General features: G+C 49.4%; 1 protein-coding gene across 1 annotated transcript in view; it reads right to left on the reverse strand.

The window, feature by feature from the left end:
- LOC147711708 (heparan-alpha-glucosaminide N-acetyltransferase-like) overlaps window positions 1–20399 on the reverse strand; it is a 1547073-nt gene that overhangs the window by 374089 nt on the left and 1152585 nt on the right. The window lies entirely within an intron of this gene.

Genomic DNA, 20399 nt, shown 5'->3' on the forward strand with positions numbered 1-20399 from the left:
TGAAACCATCTCTGGAGCCCTGCTGGCGCTGCTGCGGCCCATCTTCATCGAATCCATTCTTGGAGCCCTGCTGGCGCTGCTGCGGCCCATCCCTGAGGAACCCCCCAGCTCGAGGATTGAGAGCTGAGCGTAGGGTATCCCTGTACCAGGCTGGTACCAAGACTGTCCCGCTACCCCCTTTCCTCAGAGACTAAACCTGAAAGGATCCCTGGATCCAGTTACACCTGTATCGTTACAATAACCTGCCTTAAAGTATTGATAAAAACGTTGAGAACCTATCTTTGTGTGGTGTCCATCTGTAGGGGGGTGATTGCTCGTCTGTACGATCCTAGGAGAGGAACCTCGCCAGGAGGCCTCCCGACTTCGCTCGGCCATCCCTAAGATCCCCTTTCCAACATTGGTGGCAGGCGGTGGGATCCGAGCCGACGCAGATCGTACAGAGAGTGACTCGCCCCACTACGAACAGAAACACACGACAACCCTGACTACCAAGGAAACCGGACCGACCTCGGAGTTCCAGATGGAACGACTAGAAGATTATAGCCACAAAGAATTGAAGCAATTCTGCAAAGACTTGGGTATCGCTACCACAGGACTAAGCACCAAAGACGATCTCAAGCAGGCTCTGCAGACCTGGGTGGAGACAGGAGCAACGCTACCCCAGAACGAAGGCATCACAGTCCCCGATCTGCACCCAGAGAACATCGCAACCCCAGCGGAGGAGAGAAACACGGGCCTCTCCCAGGAGGATGCCCAAGAACGAGAAAGGAGCCGGCTCCACGAATTAGACCTGGCTAGACTCCGCTTAGATGGGGAACTGCAACTGGCCGAAAAGAAGATAGCCCTTGAGCAACTACGGCTACAGGGAGACCTGGAAGAGAAAAGAAGGCAGAGGGAGTTGGAGGAGAAGAAGCTCGCGCACAAGCACGAGCACGGTTTAAAAGAACTAGAGATTAAGGTGAAAAACGGGGACACCAGGGTCTCCGGGGGCCGGAGCCCCCCTCCCTCTACAGACACCAAGGTCCACATCCCCAAAGATGTCGTCCGAGAGTACCATAAAAATGATGACATCCAGCAATGGTTTAAGGCTTACGAGGTAGCCATGACCTCACATCGAGTACCACAAAAAGACTGGGTTGCCGGGTTGTGGGGGAGGTTCGTCAATGAGGGGAGAGACGCCCTGCTACAGCTCCCCGACGCTGAGATGACCTCGTATGAACACATGAAAGCCGCCCTCCTCACTCGCTATGGGCTCACCCCCGAGATGTACCGGCAGCGATTCCGAGACTGCAAAAGGATTCCCGGTACCACCTGGGTGGAAAATGTAAACTTCTATAGTAGAGCCTTAGAGGGGTGGATCAAGGGCAGCCAAGTCACCACCTACGAACAGTTGTTCAACCTCATTGTATGGGAACACCTCTGTTTCGTCGAACTCAGGCAGCATCTCCTCGACAGCAAACTGACCGAGCCACGTAAACTCGCCATCGAAGCTGATCGATGGGAGAGCACCCGGGTCCCCCGGAACTGGATGGGAGACCAAGGCGGAGCTCACCAGCGATCCCACCATCAGCGAGGCAGAGGAGGAGGAGGAGGCCAGGGCTGGTGCAGGGACACCGCCACGGTGCCCCCCACCAACACTTACCCTTCCCTGGCCAGAAGAGGAGCCCCCCCTGCACGGCCGGGGCACCGCTCGAACGTTATCTGCCACAAATGCCAGCGACCCGGTCATTACGCTAATGACCCCAACTGTCCCAGAAACCAGCCATCCAACCCCACGGGTCCGCAAAACCGCCAGATCCCCGTCGCCTCCCTGGGGGAGGAGCAGGGCGAAGAAGAAGAAGAAGCCTATGAACAATACCAGACCGAGTGGGAGCCTGCAGCCATGTCCCTGGTATGTCTGGGCGAAAGAGACATGGTCCCCCGGGCCCGGATCCCGGCCAACACCCAGAAGTACAGCCAGTGGGTCACCATTAATGGACACCGGGCCGAAGCCCTCCGCGACACGGGAGCCAGCGTGACGGCCGTACGTTGCCACCTAGTGACCCCGGATCAAATTTTGCCCAATGTACTGTGCCCAGTACGGTCCGCGGATAATTCCGAGAGCCTGTGCCAGATGGCTTGCGTCCCCTTTGAGTGGGGAGGAGTGTCAGGAATGCTGAAAGTGACTGTCCGAGACGATGCCCCCGTAGACTGCCTCCTCGGGAACGACCTCGAGAACTCCCCCTGGGCTGACGTTGATCGGAGGGAGCATCTGGGGATGCTTGGCCTCCCTGAATGGGTCTGTGCGACAACCCGATCCATGGCCGCCCAAGCCATCACCTCCCCGAAGAACCAGAGTGGCCCGAGCCTCCACCGCCCGTCGTCGCCGAAGACACCAACCCTGAACCCGGTCCACCGGGGCCCAACTGTGAAGAAGTTGCCCCGCTCAGCGACCTCCCGGAACTGGCCCAGTGGCGCCAAGAAGGTGGCCCCACTCGAGAACAGTTCCGTCAAGAACAAAAAAACGTGTTCCTCCCTCGAGGGGATCCGACAGCAAGCCGCAGCCCAGAGCACAGGGGATGCCTCGGGGGCCCACTGGGTCTATTGGGACAATGAGCTCCTCTACAGCGAGCAGAAGATTGCCGAGCTAGGGGCCAGCCGGGTACTGGTGGTCCCCCTCCGATTCAGAGACTTCCTCCTGAACCTGGCACACGATGTGCCCCTCGCCGGGCACCTGGGGCAGGACAAAGCTTACAGCCGCCTGGTGACCCACTTCTACTGGCCCAAGATGAGGAATGATGTGATCAACCACTGCCGGACTTGCCCCACCTGCCAAGCCAGCGGGAAGAGCGGCGGAAAACTAAAAGTCCCCCTGCAACCTTTTCCAGTCGTCAACACTCCCTTCGAGCGGGTGGGAATCGACATCGTGGGGCCCCTGGAGCCCCGGACATCCCAAGGTCACAGGTTCATCCTCGTCCTGGTGGACTATGCCACCCGCTATCCCGAAGCTGTCCCTCTCCGGACCGTGACGGCTCCCGTGGTGGGCCGGGCCCTGATGGGGATCTTCTCCCGGGTGGGCTTACCCCGAGAAGTCGTCAGTGATCGGGGCACAAACTTCATCTCCCGCTACATGAAGTCCCTATGGCAGCAATGCGGGGTCACGTACAAATTTACGACCCCCTACCACCCCCAGGGGAACGGACTGGTGGAACGCTTCAATCGCGCCCTCAAGGGGATGACCATGAGCCTAGAGGAGCCCTTACGACGCCAATGGGACGTGTTGCTGCCCTGCCTCCTCTTCGCCTATCGGGAGGTCCCCCAGAAGTCCCTGGGATTCAGCCCCTTCGAACTATTGTACGGGCACCCTGTCCGGGGACCCCTAAGCTTGGTCAAAGAAGGATGGGAGGTGACCGCCCAAGATGCTCCCCCCGACGTGTACCGGTACCTCCTGACCCTCCGGAACCAGACTCGGCGGTTCCGGGAACTTGCCAAGGCCAACCTCGAAGCCAGTCAAGAAGACATGAAACGTTGGTATGATCAAAACACCTCGTCTATTGAGTTTGAGCCGGGACAACAGGTCTGGGTCATGTCCCCGGTCGAACCATGTGCCCTTCAGGACAAGTGGACCGGGACCTTTAAGGTGATGGAACGCAAGAGCCCCGTCACCTACCTGGTGGACATGGAGTCTCTTAGGAACCCCCTCCGGGTCCTCCACGCCAACAGACTCAAGCCTCACTTTGTCCGCTCAGAACTTAGCCTCCTAATGGCTACCGACAGTGGGGCTGAAGATGACTCCGAGCCCCTACCAGACCTCCTGAATGCCCTCGAAAAAGACGGCTCCGTGGAAGGAGTCAACCTCTCTTCCACCCTGACCCCAGAACAACGCCAAGATTGCCAAGAGCGATTGGGACAATTTGCAGATCTATTCGCTCTTACCCCCGGGGTCACCCCGTGGTGCGTCCACGATGTCGACACCGGGGATAACCCGCCTGTGCGGCACCGGGCCTACCGAGTTCCCGATCGAGTGCGAGCCTGCATCCAGTCAGAAGTGTCCAAAATGCTGGCTCTGGGGGTGGTCGAGCCTTCTGACAGTCCATGGGCCATCCTGTTGTCCTGGTCCCCAAGGCTGCCGCCCATGAAGTCGCCCCCGAACTCAGGTTTTGTGTGGACTACCGGGGTCTGAACGCCGTCACCCGAACAAACGCTCACCTCATCCCCCGGGCTGATGAACTGATCGACCGCCTGGGGGCGGCCAGTTACCTGAGCACCTTCGACCTGACCGCGGGCTACTGGCAGATCGGACTCACTCCAGGCGCCCAGGAGCGATCCGCTTTCTCCACCCCCGACGGCCACAACCTCTTCAGGGTAATGCCCTTCGGAATGAAAAACGCCCCCGCCACGTTCCAGAGACTGGTGAATAAGGTGCTGGCGGGGCTCGAGGAGTTCAGCACCGCCTACCTGGACGATATCGCGGTGTACAGCCTCCACTGGGCTGAGCACCTCCAACACCTCCAGGAGGTCTTGGCCGCCCTCCGCCGGGCCGGATTAACCATAAAAGCCAGCAAATGCCAGATCGGCCAAGGTTCCGTGACCTACCTGGGGCACCAAGTGGGAATCGGCCAGGTGGCCCCCTCCAACCCAAGATCGACGCCATCATGGCCTGGGAGCCCCCGATCACCCAGACCGAGGTCCGAGCCTTCCTGGGGCTCACTGGGTACTACCGGCGCTTCATAAAAGACTATGGCAGTATTGTGGGCCCCCTCACGGAACTCACTTCCAAAAGACAACCACAGAAGGTGCACTGGACACCTGAGTGTCAGACCGCCTTTGAGACCCTCAAGACAGCGATGTGCACGCCCCTGTGCTCCAAGCCCCCGATTACAGCCGGGAATTCATAGTGCAAACGGATGCCTCCGATCACGGCGTCGGGGTGGTTCTCTCACAAGTCAACACCTAGGGAATTGATCAGCCGGTGGCCTTCATTAGCCGGCGTCTGCTGGCCCGAGAGCAGCGCTGGAGCACCATTGAGTGGGAGGCGTTCGCCGTGGTGTGGGCCCTCAAGAAACTCTGGCCCTATCTCTTCGGCACCCACTTTCGGGTACAAACTGACCACCGACCTCTGCGGTGGCTGATGCAGATGCGAGGGGAGAATCCGAAGTTGCTGCGTTGGTCCATCTCCCTACAAGGGATGGACTTCACTGTGGAGCATCGCCCAGGCAATGACCACGCCAACGCAGACGGCCTGTCATGCTTCTTCCGCCTCGGCGAGGAGAATACCCAAGAAGATGGGTGACTCTCCCTGCCTTCAGCTGGGGGGGACGTGTGTTGGACCCGGCCTCGTGGCGTGGTCCCACTCCTCCCGCATGGCGGGCCCTAGACTACCTCGACCCCTGTTCCCCGGCCGAGAGCAGCACCATCCACCCTCCACGAGAGCCGCCCCTCCGGGCAGCCACCAGCTCTCCCCCGTTGGAACTCGGCATCCCCTCCTCAACACCCTCGGCTGGTCCGAACCCTATCCCGGACCACCATCTCAAACCCAGACTCCATCTTGGGCCCTCCACGACCAGGCCTCGTGGCCTCGGCCCGACCCCGGCCGCAGACCCAGCGAGGCCCCGACATCGAGGCACCACGATCCGACCAGGGGGTAAATTGCCTTTAGCAATGGTATTAGTTTCCTCCAAAGACTGATTTCTGCAGGACAACTTTCTTGATGTCTCAAATAAAAGTAGTATCTTTCAACAACCACATTTGGTTCTTCACTAAAATGTTTTTTATAGTTTTACTAAAACCTCTCAGTACTTATACCTTCCTCGTTGCCAAAATGCCAAAATGTTCTACACACGTGTGTAAAAGAAACGTGAGAGGCCTTTGGATTTCAATCGAAGCTTAGTGGTAAATAAAATAGGAGTTCAAGCCATGAGCAATCTACCTGGTCACCACCAATAGGCAGATAACCCTCAGGGTTTGAACATTGCAACAGAGCTTCACTAACTAAAGGATAGAGGGAAAAATGCATTTTAACAACTAAAAACCTGTACAAATATAAATAAGATACATAAGGCATACATTGTATGCTCAAATAATTGTAAATAATACATTGAAATGTAACACAGATTTATTGTTGCCTGGGCCCCTATAACAGAGTTACCCTGGGGTGCAACGGGCATTTGCACCCGCGTTGTGCTTTTCCTGGGCATTTTAGTATTACTGAAGGGATGACAAACGCTTGTGAGGCCCCTTTGTAATATATATAGAGCTGCTGCACATGCAGCGCCATCGCTATCGAGAGAGGCGTAACTTCATTTGTATGGGGAAGTGGCCCCATGCAAAGGAGATCACTTTGTCTCTGTGTCTAAATTTGATATGGGTGAAGAGGGAAACAATTCTTTCACAAAAAGGCAGTCCTCTGAATGGGAGAAAGAGGGTCCCATGAAACCCCCAGACATCCTTTTGCATCCGGGTCCAGTTACTCACTGCAACCACCTGCAATGGGATCTTGCTCTCCTCTTGAAAGTGTGGGTGGGTCTGCACAGAGACACACGGAGCAGCTTTTAAACAGCTGCTCTGTATTTCTCTTGAATCCACTGCGCTGGGAGCAGCAAAGTTTGTGGCTGGTCTAGGGGCCATGTATTTTTCCAAATACGGTTCACTTACCCTGTTTGCACCCGGTGCACGTGCTTTAAGATGCACTAAAGCGCACACAGGAATAGTTCACCCTGTCTGGGATAGGGCCCCAGATGACTGAGCATTTGAACTCTCAGCTGAGTCTCTACAGGAGTTGGAGAATCCCACTGGAACCACCCTTAATGCCTCTAAAATGAAGGTTTAGTTGCAATTGGTGACCCTCTGCTACCTTGGCCAACCTCCCTATAGCCAAGGTGAAGGGTTTCCCAGCAAGATCCGTGACTAAAGAGAACCTTTCACCTGTGTGGGACACGTGATCAGCCTTCCTGCCTGTTGACCTGAGCTGATTGCTGGGGAAAGATAACTTTGGAAAAAAGAACTTAAAGTAACACTGCCTTCTTGGAACACATAATGGCTCTTTGAGGTAACCTTAACGCACTTGTTTCCTTAAGCTCAATTTATCGTTTGGCTTTGCATTCTTCACTGCATTGAGTTTTTTGAGCAGGCCCAAAACAATCTGCATCTAGTTTCTCTCCTGCTGAGGAGCCGGGTGTATCCCTTCACTCCACACCTCGCGCCCCTTCCAAGCCTCGCTTTGGAATGCGGAACAGCTGCGTGGGCTCCAGTTGGCTCCATCTCAAGGGCTCCAACGAGCTCGTGATGGATGGAAGGCCGCAACCCTAGAAGCAGGTGCGGGAGCGGCACCGTGCAGACGGAGACCTCTGTAGCCTTGTTCTTGGGGGAATCAGTTTAAAGAGTGTGTTGAGTGTGGAGACGTCAGGGCCCATGTGAAATTTCCCTGTGATAATGAGACAGGGGACAAGGGTGTCGTTTTACAGGAAGTCGCACTGTTGTAGGGGTACTGGAAAATGCAGGAGGTGCACAGCAAACGTGACCATCAAAGGCATAGCTGGCAGGTCTGTAAAGACAGGAACATTTGAACAAAGGCGTTTTAAAATCCTCTTGGTCTGGCGCAGACAGGGTAGGACAGGTCTTTGAGGCAATCAGACAGTGCCGATGGACTCGTCTGACAGATCAGGGTGTGGACAGGCTTTTTAGCAGCTTATGGGCCTGTTTTATGGTCAGGTGGGCCGGTTTGTACTGTTGATTTCTCTGATACTTAACACAAAAATTGCCTGCACATGGCACAAATGCCAGCAGTCTTCCACACCTTGCAAAATACTCATACAACTTGTCTTTACACATTCAAAACTGGCCTGATTTGGAGATGTGGGCCACTATATACATTTCTGGTACACTAATCGGGCCACTTCTGTTTTGGTGCCCAGTACTATTTTTTGTCCCAGTCCGACCCTGGGCGAAGAGCTCGCCAAACGTCAAGCTTAACCAATGAAATGCAGTGGAATCACTTGAAAAGAAAAAACAGAGGTGCCTGATTACATGTTTGGCGATCTCACAGCAGGCCGACCACTGCAATACCGTCAAACCCATAGTCTGACCGCCCGCTGGACCAATGAGTTGAATCCGGTGCAGGCAGTCCTGCAATGGCAGTCCCACAGTGGTACCTTTCTAAGGCTCAAAGCAGAGCCATGGAAAGGCAGCACTGTGGGAGCGCCACAGCACATTCCTGCACAGGCAGAAATGCACCATGTCATGCATATCTTCTTGTGTAGGAACTGTGGGTGCAAACAAATAGCACGCACTTCCCTGCACAAAGGCACAGGGCCCCCTGAGTTGCCTCACTGCCACCCATTCCATGGCGGGCTCACCGCCGTGGATAGGATCGCGGTGAGGCAACTCGTAATATGCACAGCGGTGCTGCAGGTACACCGGCAGCGCATTGCAGCCTCCGACCGCCGCAAAACCGCTGCGGGATCACTGAACCCTGGTGGTTGCAGCGGTCCTTTGGCGGTCCGACTGCCAAAGTTGGAATACGTCGATAGGACAACTGGTGTGGCGGTGGCCGCACCGCCACCACGGGTTCGGCAGTTGATTGAACGTCGAACTTGTAATTCGGCCCTTTCTCTCTCATAATGATGGACTTGTTGAAGTTTTAATGAGAAGGTATACAAAGGAAAAAGTACAGCAGTTCAAGGTCGTATTGCTCTGTAGTCTAGGTATGGGAGAGGAAGGAGGGAATATTCAGAGAGCAGGATGGCAGGATAGAAAATAGGGGTAGTGGAGGGAAAGAAACCTTTGGTAGAAAAGAAAATCTAGAGAGAGGGAGACACTGTTGCGAGAGCAGGAGTGGAACTTGAATTCGGAAGTACATATATACAGGGGCCCAATAATGCCAGCACAAGAATTTCTGTCATCATGCTGCAGTTGTTCACGTTGAAATTATGGGAGGAAATTTAGGGCCTAATTACGAGTTTGGTGGTCCATAGGACTGCCAAACTTGCAGTGGAGGTGTGGTGGGAGTCGGGGGTCACCGCATCAGTGGTTCGACCGTCATATTACAACTACGGTTTTCAACTTGTAATCCAGTGAGAGGTCAGCGGTGGAGTTTGGCGGAGTGAGATCAGGGTGGTGGCATGCCACCCGCTCCCACACCACCAAACTCATAATCAGGCCCTTAGTGCTTAGATCCCTCAGTCATAGGCACTAGGTATATAATCGCTGAAGTATGTTATGTGTATTGTGAATCGCATCATCTTGGCTGACTGCTTCGTGAGGATAAAACAAATGGCTGGGAAGTGCACAGTTTCCATTGTGAACATCATGTCATAAATATAGTCGATAAAAAATATCGAGGTACAGAACCTAGATGAGAAAAATAGAATATTTAAAAGTATAGAAGTTCGTTTTTAAAAATATTGTTGCAATTAGTATAATTTACTTTAATATAGTGATATTAAATACTGATTATTTTAATATATATATATATATCAGTTATCATATCAATTCTAGGTGCTAGCATTATTGATATAATCATTTACTTTTTTAGTATAGTTTATAATTTTGGGGCCAGATGTACAACCAATTTTAGCAGTCACAAATGGAGAATTGTGCGGTTTACGAATGCTATAATGGCTTTTAGCATGTACCAACCCTATTTTGCGTGTTGGTAACCTATCACCGACTCACAAGATATGGTTTGCAAGACGCTATTAGGAAGGGGCGTTTCAAGCGCGTCCCTTCCTAATAGTGAGCCACAGGGAATGTATGCATGTTTTGCGGACGGAATGCGGTTGCAAAACATTCGTGTTTTACCGATTCCGTGAAGGAGATGGTAACTTGTTTGCAAGCAGGATGGGGTCCCGAAGAGACCTCTTTCCCTTTCTGAATCTGGGCGCCAACATTTTAAAACAATGAAAAGGTAGTTGCATTACATAAAAAAGAAATTGCTTCATTTAAAAAGTAATCACAGACATGGTGGTCAGCTGACCCCAGCAGGCCACCATCCCTGTAAGTGCAGGCCATTTCCAATGGGTCACAAATTGCGACCTGCCTCACGAATATTTATGAGGCAGTCTCTTGCGACCCATCAGGGAATCACAAACAGTGTTAAAAACACAGTAGTATAACACAGTTTTCAATTTCCTAGTAGCTAATTGCAAAAATTCACTATTAGAAAATCGCAAACCTGCATTTTCGTACATCTGGCCCTTAATGTGTAATTCTTTTTTTTGCATTTAATTAGTGATTTATTCATTAGTAGCAGTTTGTAGCTTTGTAGCGGAATAGGGTAGTAATTATATTTAACTGATAAATGATTGTTTTTTATTTTAATTTATTTTTATGTTAAATAAATATTTCTTTGATAATTAATCATGTAAATTATCCAATTGATTAATTGGTATTTTAATTATTTATGTTTATTTTGGGATTTCTAATGTGTAATAGTATTGTTTTACAATTTAATTATTAATTTCTAATTTAACAATGGTAGGAGGTTATTTAAATTATAAAGGTTTAAAAAAAATTGTGTTTATTAAATATTTAATTAGTAATTAATTATAAACATTATTATATATCTATAGGCCATTCGGAAAACCGTTTTAGATTGTCTTCCGACCTAGCCCATCAAAATGGTTCAGTTGGAAAGGGATTCGAACGGGCAATTCCGATGCGGTCGGAATGGCTCCGACCATTCCTAACCACATCGGAATCGGGCCCTTAGTATTCATACTCCAAAGTAAGCAAAATTAAGGAAAGTGTTGCACTTTGGAATGGTACGATACTATTCCCACTGCAACCTAAGCAAGAATAAGGAAAGTGTTGGACTTTGGAAGGGTTAGACGTATTATTCCTACTCCAATCTATGCAACAGTAGGGCAAGAGTTGGATTTTGGAGTGGTTAGATTTACATTAACATCTCCAATGTAAACAACAGTACAGGAAGTATTGGACTTTGGATGGGGTTACATTTACTATTTCCACGCCAATGTAAACAGCAGTACGGAAAGAATTGGACTTTGGAGGCGCTAGATTTAATATTCCTACTCCCACGTAAGCAAAATCAGAGAAAGTGTTCGACTTTGGACAATTAGATTTACTATTCCCACTCCAATCTAAAAAACAGGATAAGATGTACTATTTCAGCTCCAATCTAAGCAACAGTAGGGAAAGTGTTGGATTTTGGAGTGGTTGGATTTACTATTCCCACTTCCATGTAAGCAAAAGCAGAGAAAGTATTGGTTTTTGGATGGTTATAATTACTATTCCCATTCAGATCTAAGGAACAGGGTTAGATTTACTACTCCAACTGTGTTGATGGTTACCACTGCTGAAGTTGTTTTGCAGACCAGTAGAGAGCAGCAGTGAGCAGTGAGCAGCAGTGAGCAGAGAGGTGCGAACGCCACAAGCCGCGGACCACTGGTCGTGAATAGCCGTGAATAGCCGTTGAATAGCCGAGAGAGGAGAAAAAAGATTTGGCTCTGGCGGCGGTCTGCAGTGGAGCATCGGGAGCCTTGGAGCCGGGTTGTGCCGGTGTTGGAAAGTTGCTGGGAAGTTGCTGGCTCTGGCTCCAGGCATAGCAGGAGGGAGCGATACCGGCGGCCCCGAGCTATGCGGCGACTTGAGGACACTGTGGAAAGAGCAGGAGTCAACCCGTGCAACTGCCTAGTCGCGCCGCGCTGTGCCGTCCCGTACCGCTTGTGTGACCCTCGGCGGTTGCGGCCCGGCAGGAGCCTAAACCGGAGCTTGAATCAGCTGAACCAGCTGATCCAGAATAGCGAGAGTAGTGCCGGGAGAAGCAACTGAGTGGAGCGGAGTGGAGCTGAGCTCGGGTAGCTGAGCTCTGAAGTGGAGTGGCCGAGTGGTGGACTGAGAGGAGCGGAGCGGAGGTGGAGGAGCAGCAGCGGAGGTGCCAGCGGTATTGGTGAGGCATTGAGAGGTGAGCCACCGTGCCCCCCCCGTGACCCCCGATTTGCGACCAGAGCGACTCGTGACCCACCAGAGCAGAGCCACTAGATCCACCAAAGTCACTTGAACCACCAGAGCAACACCAATCACCAGCCATTACCGGCAAAGCATAGACTTGTGGTTCGAGGGCATTCCCTGCCCTCACCGCTCCACTGCCCCTTTGCTGCTCAACAGTCAATAGCCAACGGCTAACAGCCATAACAGCTTCAACAGCTACATCGGGCAATAATTTAATAGTCGTTCCAGCAGGCCAGCCGGCCACACTAGGAAGCAAGCTTAGCCCAGTCAGCTTGTCTGCAGCCCCCGCGGTGAACAGAGAGCCGTGGTAAGAGAGCGGCAAGAGAGCGCCAGCACTATGAGCCGCTGTTCCAATTGAGCTGATTAGAGCAAACCGGATTGAAAGACCTGAAGAGAGAGGGTTAGCAGCCTGTGGCTTGAGCCTTGCGGACAGTGGGGGAGGTGAAATCCTAAGACTGGTACATTGCGAGACTGTGTCCCTTCACCTACACCTCGCTTCCGCAACACCGGCCACTGAATAAGCTTTTTGGAACAAAGACTGCACAGCCAAGCGCTTTTCTTAACTTATTGGCTTAACTTACTGGCTTAATTTCAGCATGAGGTCAGGCAAGAAAAGGGTCCACCTCGAGAACAAGCCTAAAAACAAGCAAAAGGCAAATCAGAATGCCGCAGCAACCGCCAACAAAAAGGAAAACTCAAATGAAGCCAGCGGGAGTTGGGACTCATCTCTAGGAGAAATCGGAGTGTCCAGCGACCAAGCCCCATCGGCTGCAGTTTCTCGCCCCAACCTTCGACAAACAAAAATAACATCTAAATTACATTTTTTGAAAGATCCACTCTCCACTATTTTTTCGTCCAGTGTGAAAATCCTGGGCCTCCAAGACTCACTTCTTCCACTATCCCCTTCTGAACTGCCAAAAGACCAATCCTTGGGTCAAGTAAGTGGAACTACGAATCGCTCTTCCACAGCAGATGGTCTACCTGCATTGAGTCCACCTGCAGAGGGGAAAATAGGGCCCGTGGGTGAAGGTGAGCTAATAATCAAGGCTATTTGCAGCCCACCAGCCCCACGGTCAGGCGATAGGGGGGTTTCGCCTGCCCCACATTTATCTTCCTTTCTCACTTACACCAACTCCCCACTGACACCAACCACCTTACCTTCACTTGTAACCAGTGAGGAACCAAAGCATTCTTCGCACAATCTTACTACCTGTAGCGGCAAGGACTTCTCTCAATGGCAAAGTCCTGAGCAGCGATAACCTAGAAAATCGAAACAGCTCACTGATCGCTGATAAAAGCCTTCTAGACTAACTGGACAGCTCAAAATTTCACCTTAAGCCAACTGAAGAAACGACAAAAGAACAGAGGTCCGATGCCCATCAGAAGGAGGACGTGGTAACAATATCAAATTTTGGGAGTGACGGCCCTGCCAACTTAACCTATTTGGGTTTACAGGAGTGGGCCGATTTAGTTGCCTCATACATTCCGACCACGCTGGCTAACCCATCCTCGCCTACAGAGGAATCAAACAACAAAACCCAGCCTACTAAAAGAGGCTCTGACCGGGAGGACATTTTTTCAAATTCAACCACTTTACCGAATTGTTCTATTCTTCAACACCCAACAAACTGACAACCCAAAAAATGGCCCTACCCAGGATTCAAGCATCAGACGTGTCAAACACGTGGGACATTCTTTTAAACACCATGCAACGGACCGTAGACACTCTCCACTTCCAATCCGATAACATGGACCTACAGCTGACTTTACTCGACACCTTGGCTGTCTTTGTTGGGCGGATAGATGAGAAACTTGGTCAATTAAACTCTCTAATTAGCAGAGCCCAGCAAGAGGCAAAGCTGGTAAGCAGCTGCGGTCCTATCATTGACAAACTGGCAGCACTTCCAGAAATAGTATCCTCTCTGATAGAAGGGTTGCCAAAAGGGGTCAATGTAAGCCCCTAGCACATCAATCCCGGCGAAACAGCATTCCTTGTACTACCAACAGGAGGGTCCATCATAGCCAGTACTGCAGACAAGGCTGCACTGGTTCCGCCATCGGGTTGGCAGGTGCTGCCATCGAGCGACCTGACAACAAGCTCCTCTCCACCTCCGAAGGTTAATACGCCGCCCCTAAACGCGAAAGGGCGGCGGCAGCAAAAAAGGAAAGGCCGTTAAAAACGAATAACCACAAGCATGCCAGAAGTTTACCCACTTTTTAAGTCAGGAAAAAGACAAGAGCAGCAAAACCTGGGCCCAATTACAGTAAGCAACACCACTGGAGAATTAATCTCGACGGGGCACAGATCTTCCTCAAACGGAGTACACGTAGTAGCACCCATAGGGGCATCTACGCAGGAGGATGGGAGGGCCCGGTCCGGTAATGACACTGGAAACCAAAACACGATGGAAAACCGTGGCCCTGATAAAGAGACCGACGCTAGTCCCGTCAAACTACTATCAATATTCGAGCCAAGGGGGCCACAGCCTAAGCATAGTATGGACTCGGCACAGGAGTGTGGAGAAGTGTGGCTCACTGTGTGGAGAAGTGTGGCTCACTGGTTAGAGCAGCAGACTCTGAAGCAGAGATCAGGCCCGGGACCAGGGTTCAAGTCCCGACGCGGCAGGGTCTTGGGCTCAATATCCGCGGACTCGATAATTCTCGCCTCAGCGCCTACTCTAATCATGGGTCCCACGCTGCAACTCTGGGCAATAGCTTGCTTAATCTCCACAACGGCCCCAACAACACTGGGATGCCTGGCTTCACCTTTGGGGTGCCCAGGAGGGGCATCTCACAGGGAGTGCCAGGAAGGGTTCCACAGCGTTATACAGCGCCGGGACGCCCTGGTGCTGGGGCAGCTGTGCGCTTTACAAGTATACTACTATACAAGTATACAGGAAGTTTCTATCATCACCCACTGTGAAAGATCTCGAGCTCAAGGACAGAGGCAAACAGGGCTCCTGTGCCCTCAAAATCAGTCATATTCCACCATAGTGAGTATCCCTACAGTTCTATCTTCTCCCGTTTCTAAGAATCTCTCCTCCGGGGACACTCTCATAGGAATCGCACCTCAGTCCGACAACAGCAACTTAAGGACCCAAGCTCTTACCCACCTGTCAACAGCACAGTTGAATGATCCAAACAGGAACTCTACCATTATCCTTTTCACTCCAGAGTACGAATCAAAGGGCCCATTCTACATACTGAATAGAGGGAACTTACTATGGCTACTTAGCACCATACCAGCGCTAAACGACCTATCCTCACCTGACCTTCTCTCTAAAGAATTCATAAAAACTGACAGGACTTATGGCAACGAAGCGACAAAAGCAACATGGATTTCTTCCGAAATTGCAAATAAAATCTTAAAAGAGGAAAATCTCCCTAAAACATGGGGGATCAAATCTGCAGCATACCATAACATAGGATATCCGCTGCCCTTGCTCGAGAGACCTAAGCATCTACTACCTACAACAATTCCGAAGACAAGGTCGGTGCTGAGGGGCGCACTGGGTCGATCTCCTTCAACCGCTTAGGCAGCGCTGACTAAAAACAGCTTAATGATCGCTAACCCGTACAACACGATCGAACACCGGCTTTTCATAATAAGCAACACACCAAGTATTCCTCAATGACAAGGAAACTTAACAGAGACAGGCCTGCACTTGGCCGCACCACACCTGGAACTATGCTCATGGAATCTAAATGGGCTCAACAACAAAGCAGCAGACAGAGACTTCCTACAATACGTGAAATCATTTGATATCAACCTCCTCCAGGAAACATGGCTGGAGGAGCCGGTTCATATAGCGGGATACACCTGCTACCACTCCCCAGCCGCAAGGAAAAGCAAGTTCGGACGGCTGGCAGGCGGCCTAGCAACCTACATCAAAATCTCAACTGTTGGCAATGTGCAGGTACTCACCACCAACTCTCCGGCTATTAACACAGTTGGGATTTCATTAAATTTTGGGGGAATGAAGAAATAGGTTCAGTTGATCAACACCTACATTAACCCAAAGAAGAAGAAACAAGAGGTGAAACACCTAATGGGCCCCTATATTATGTCATGACTATGCAAACCTCATCCAATTTAATTCTTTCCGGAGACTTTAATCAACGTATTTTAGGGTTATCCCTAGACAGTGACATACAGGCCCAGTCTTACCACTGGAAAATTCCAATCCAATCATTCAGCAGCCAAGGTAAAATTCCCAAGCTTGCAAAGGAGCCGCTGGAAGACTTGGAACACACGGGCCTGAGGGTCCTAAATGGAAGATTTCCTGAAGATTCTCCATCTGTGGCCTCGTTCAACTCAGGCAATGCAACCTCTGCAATAGACTATACGTTAGTCTCTCTTCCACTTTTTCACCATGTACTGGGCTTCAACCTAGGGGACAAGGGAGATAGTGACCATCGCCCCCAAGAAGTCTCTTTTTGTGCCCTTCCGGACCTAATTCTTTCAAACCCAACAGGACCACATGCCAGTTATACCATAAACCTTAAACGAGTCAAAACTTAGGTCGCAAACACAATGGAGGTACTTCAAGTAGCAAATTCTCAAATAAACAGCCTAAACTATCCTTCGGGAAACCCAGTAGCAGGATGGGAAAAACTCATGGCCGATTTTACAAACAAATACTCAACAACTGTACGGCATTTTCCATCTTTTGGCTCCGGTGTCACATGGAATACCTCAAGGACACAGAAATTAGCCTTAAAAACCCACAAAAAAGCGATCATTAAATCCCTAAGACTGTTGAGAAAAAGCCAGGGGGACGTTGTTCTTCTTGCACAGCTTCATAAGCACCGGCAAGACTTAAAAAAACCGAAATGGGTCTTGGACAATAACTTCTTGAGAAGTTTGGTCAGAGTCCCTAGAAGTACTCGTCTGGTCCCACTTCAGCTTGATTTAAATTTTCGTAGAACGGACCATCATACTATTCTACGTCCTTTATTGTTATGGATCAGGCTGTGGCGTGTACCCGAGCTGCAAGTATATAGAGATGGGCTCATTGAAATCATGGAGCTTGATAGCTTCAAGGTGATAACCTGGTTTAAACATGTTAAATTCTGGCTCACCTTACTAGGTCTGACACACTACTGGGAACATCCAGATCTACTTCCACCTCATTCAAAAACTATGGTAAAAAAATGCTTTTGGTTGTATATTACGAACCTGACCAAAAACGCTTCATCTAGTGGGTCACTTTTAACAAGGTTCCTTACCTTCAAAGATGATCCATTCTTCGAGACCTTTTTGGATGAAATAGAACCGCCTTTAGCAAAGATCCTATTTCTGAAATTCAGATATGGCAATCTCCAAATCGGCTCAACATTAGCTCGTTGGTCTGGTGGTGTAAACCCGGCAAATGATGTAGAAGATGAATTATGTACCATGTGTGGATGTAATCAAAAAGAAAATGAGTTACATATCCTCTTCTTCTGCCCAGCATATGCTCAGGCTAGAAGAAGATGGATTAAACCAATATGTTTAACATTAGGTGTAAGATCATGTTCTCAGGCTTTAAGGATTCTTTTGTCTAACACTAGCCAACCAATTGTATTTAGTGTTAGCAGATTCTTGCATAGTATTTTTTTCCAAAGAAGAAAATTGGGTTATAAATTGTAAAAAGTTGATATGCCAAATTGCCGCTTATTAACAACAGAGGGATAACTGATGAAATTGTATTCCTGTCGCCCATAACTGTCTCTACCAAGATTGAATAGCTATTATGAATGTTTCAAACTTTTTGACTTTATTTTAGAATCGACATGAAAATCGAATGAATTTATATAGCATGTTGTGCATTTTAAAAGAAATGTTTTATTGTATTTATGTAATTGTTCTTTTATGGTATTCATGCCGAAATAAAGATTGAAATGAGAATGAGAATGAAATGGGCAGTCAAAAGATCCAACGAAGACGACTTTTGGGCCAAACTTCACTTTGATTCTAAGGGAAACAACAGCGCCCATTTCTGGTCCACAATAAACAAAATGTTAAATCCTAAAAACTGTGGAATAACATCCCACATAACTAAATCCTCATGGGAATCTTTCTTAGACACACATTTCAACCAACAGGTCGCTATAACGAGCAAGCCCCATGTTGCACTAGAGGTCCAACCCCCACAAATAACAACACTATGTGAAAAATTCAAATTTGGAACTACTGCGGCTTTACTCAGGAAACTAATCTCCAAAGGAAGAAAAGATGGAGCAGTAGGGCCAAACGGAATTCCTCAGGCCCTCTTTAAACTGGAGCCGGAATACTGGGCAGAATCGCTGACCCCCCTCTACATGTCTGTTAGCCATTCGGGGTGCCTTCCTGCCTCATGGAGGGGCTCAACCATTTCACCAATATATAAGGCAGGGGACAGGACATTACCAAAAAACTACCGCCTGATAGCACTTTTGGATATTGAGGCTAAATACTTTGCAGGGCTCTTACTGACACAGCTGCGCATGTGGGCAACACATCGCAACTTAATCCCATCTAGCCAAACAGGATTTTGCAGAGACACGGAAACAACAACAAATCTGCTGGCAATTTTGCTACTTATCGTCAAGGCAAGGGTGACGAAACAGGCTCTCCACCTTTGCTTTGTGGACTTCAAGGCGGCATTTGACATTGTCAACCGGGGCAACCTTTGGAGAAAACTGGCCTCTTGGGGGATCCCAGCGCCTCTACTAAACCTCTTGATCGAATTGCATACCAACACGTGGGTTCAGGTAAAGCTCGAGAATGGCACACACCTCTCTAGGCGTATTCCGACTACAAAAGGTCTAAAGCAAGGGTGCGTTTTAGCGCCCACCCTTTTCAATCTATTTACAGCCGACCTGCCACCTGCTCTAGAGGCTTGCAATGCGCATGCACCCCGTCTGGGGGGCAAAGCGCTACCCAGCATATCCTATGCAGACGAAGTGGTCCTGGTTAGCCACACGAAAGTAGGTCTTCAGAATCTCATCAACACGCTGCACGGATACGCCGAAGCAAACCTACTAGAAGTAAACATCGACAAGACCAAAGTTTTGTCTATAACTGGGAATAAAAAGCCGCACACATCGTTCCTTGGAACGAAGATTGTTGCAAATTGCTCTGAATACAAATATCTTGGAATCCTAGCCGACAAAGGTGGTCGCTATTCAAACCAACTAGAGGCCATCAAGAGGAAAGGTATGCTGATAGCTACGACACTTAAAAAGCTAAAGTCAAACTTGAATGGCCCTACTCTTTTGCCACTGCTCCGCGTGGCTCAAGTCAAAATAGAGCCAACTATCACATACGGCAGTGAGGCTCTAAGAGGTACAGATGCAAAACTGCTGGACATAATCATTGCAAAGGCCTGCAGACTTCTCTTTAACCAGCCAAACTACACCTCGCAAGCCCAGATCCGGCTAGAATTCGGACGGACCTGCCAAACGCTTGCAAGAAGAGGGGCATATTTAAAGTGTTGGCATAAAATAAAGAATTCACCAGAAAACATTTTGAACCATCAGCTCTGGCAAGACTTGAGCAGCTTTTCCAAATTGCAGATGAAAGCATACTTAGAGGAGTCCCTGACTGTTACAGGTCTGAAAGAATTATGGGAAACTCCACTACTGCATGCGCAATTTAAGCATGTAGTAAACAAGAGCATAAAAAGACACTCGCATGTGGAAGATAAAGCCACCTTTTCCCAAAGGAGTCACGCCTGGATGACACTGTGCACATATAAATCACCAGGGCTACAAGCTTACTTTGGACTGGGTTACGGCAGGAAAACCAAAGAAGCCTTTTTAAAACATAGGCTTGGAATCCTACCAGCCATGACACATCTACACCCATGGCTGAGAAGGAACTGTGGGTCAAAATGTAGGCTGTGCGGTGCAGGGAACGAAAATCTTGAACACCTGCTATGCACCTGCCCGGGGCTAAAAGAGGAAAGAGTAGCCCTGCTAAAAACTGCTTTTAATGAACAAAGAATTCGCACATGCAGACAAGCAGTTCTCACATGTTTTGATCCAGGTCTTCCACATCTAAATGGGAAGTTAGTGAAATTCCGGAAACTAGTGGAGCTGAAACTAATAAGCAACGAATTCGCCCCTGACCAGACCTAAGGAACTATGGCCAAGATAAGATGCAATGAACAACGCTCACCTCCCCTATCACACTGATTTTTAGCACTACTATTTTTATAACCAAAGCTCTCTGTTTTTAACTTCTTCTTTTAACTTTTCCCGAGGATACGTGCTTTCAATGTATTTTTGTAATGGTTTTAATTAACCTATAACAATAAAAGTTTACTTACTTACTCCAACTGTAATCTAAGCAACAATAGGTAAAGTGTTGGACTGTGGAGAAATTGGATTTACTATTCCAACTCTAATCTGAGCAATGGTAGGGAAAGTGTTGGGGTATCAAAGTGTTGGATTTACTATTCCCAATCCAGTTTATGTAACAGTAG

This window comes from Lissotriton vulgaris, chromosome 5 (assembly GCF_964263255.1).
Source record: "Lissotriton vulgaris chromosome 5, aLisVul1.2, whole genome shotgun sequence".
NCBI lineage: Eukaryota > Metazoa > Chordata > Amphibia > Caudata > Salamandridae > Lissotriton > Lissotriton vulgaris.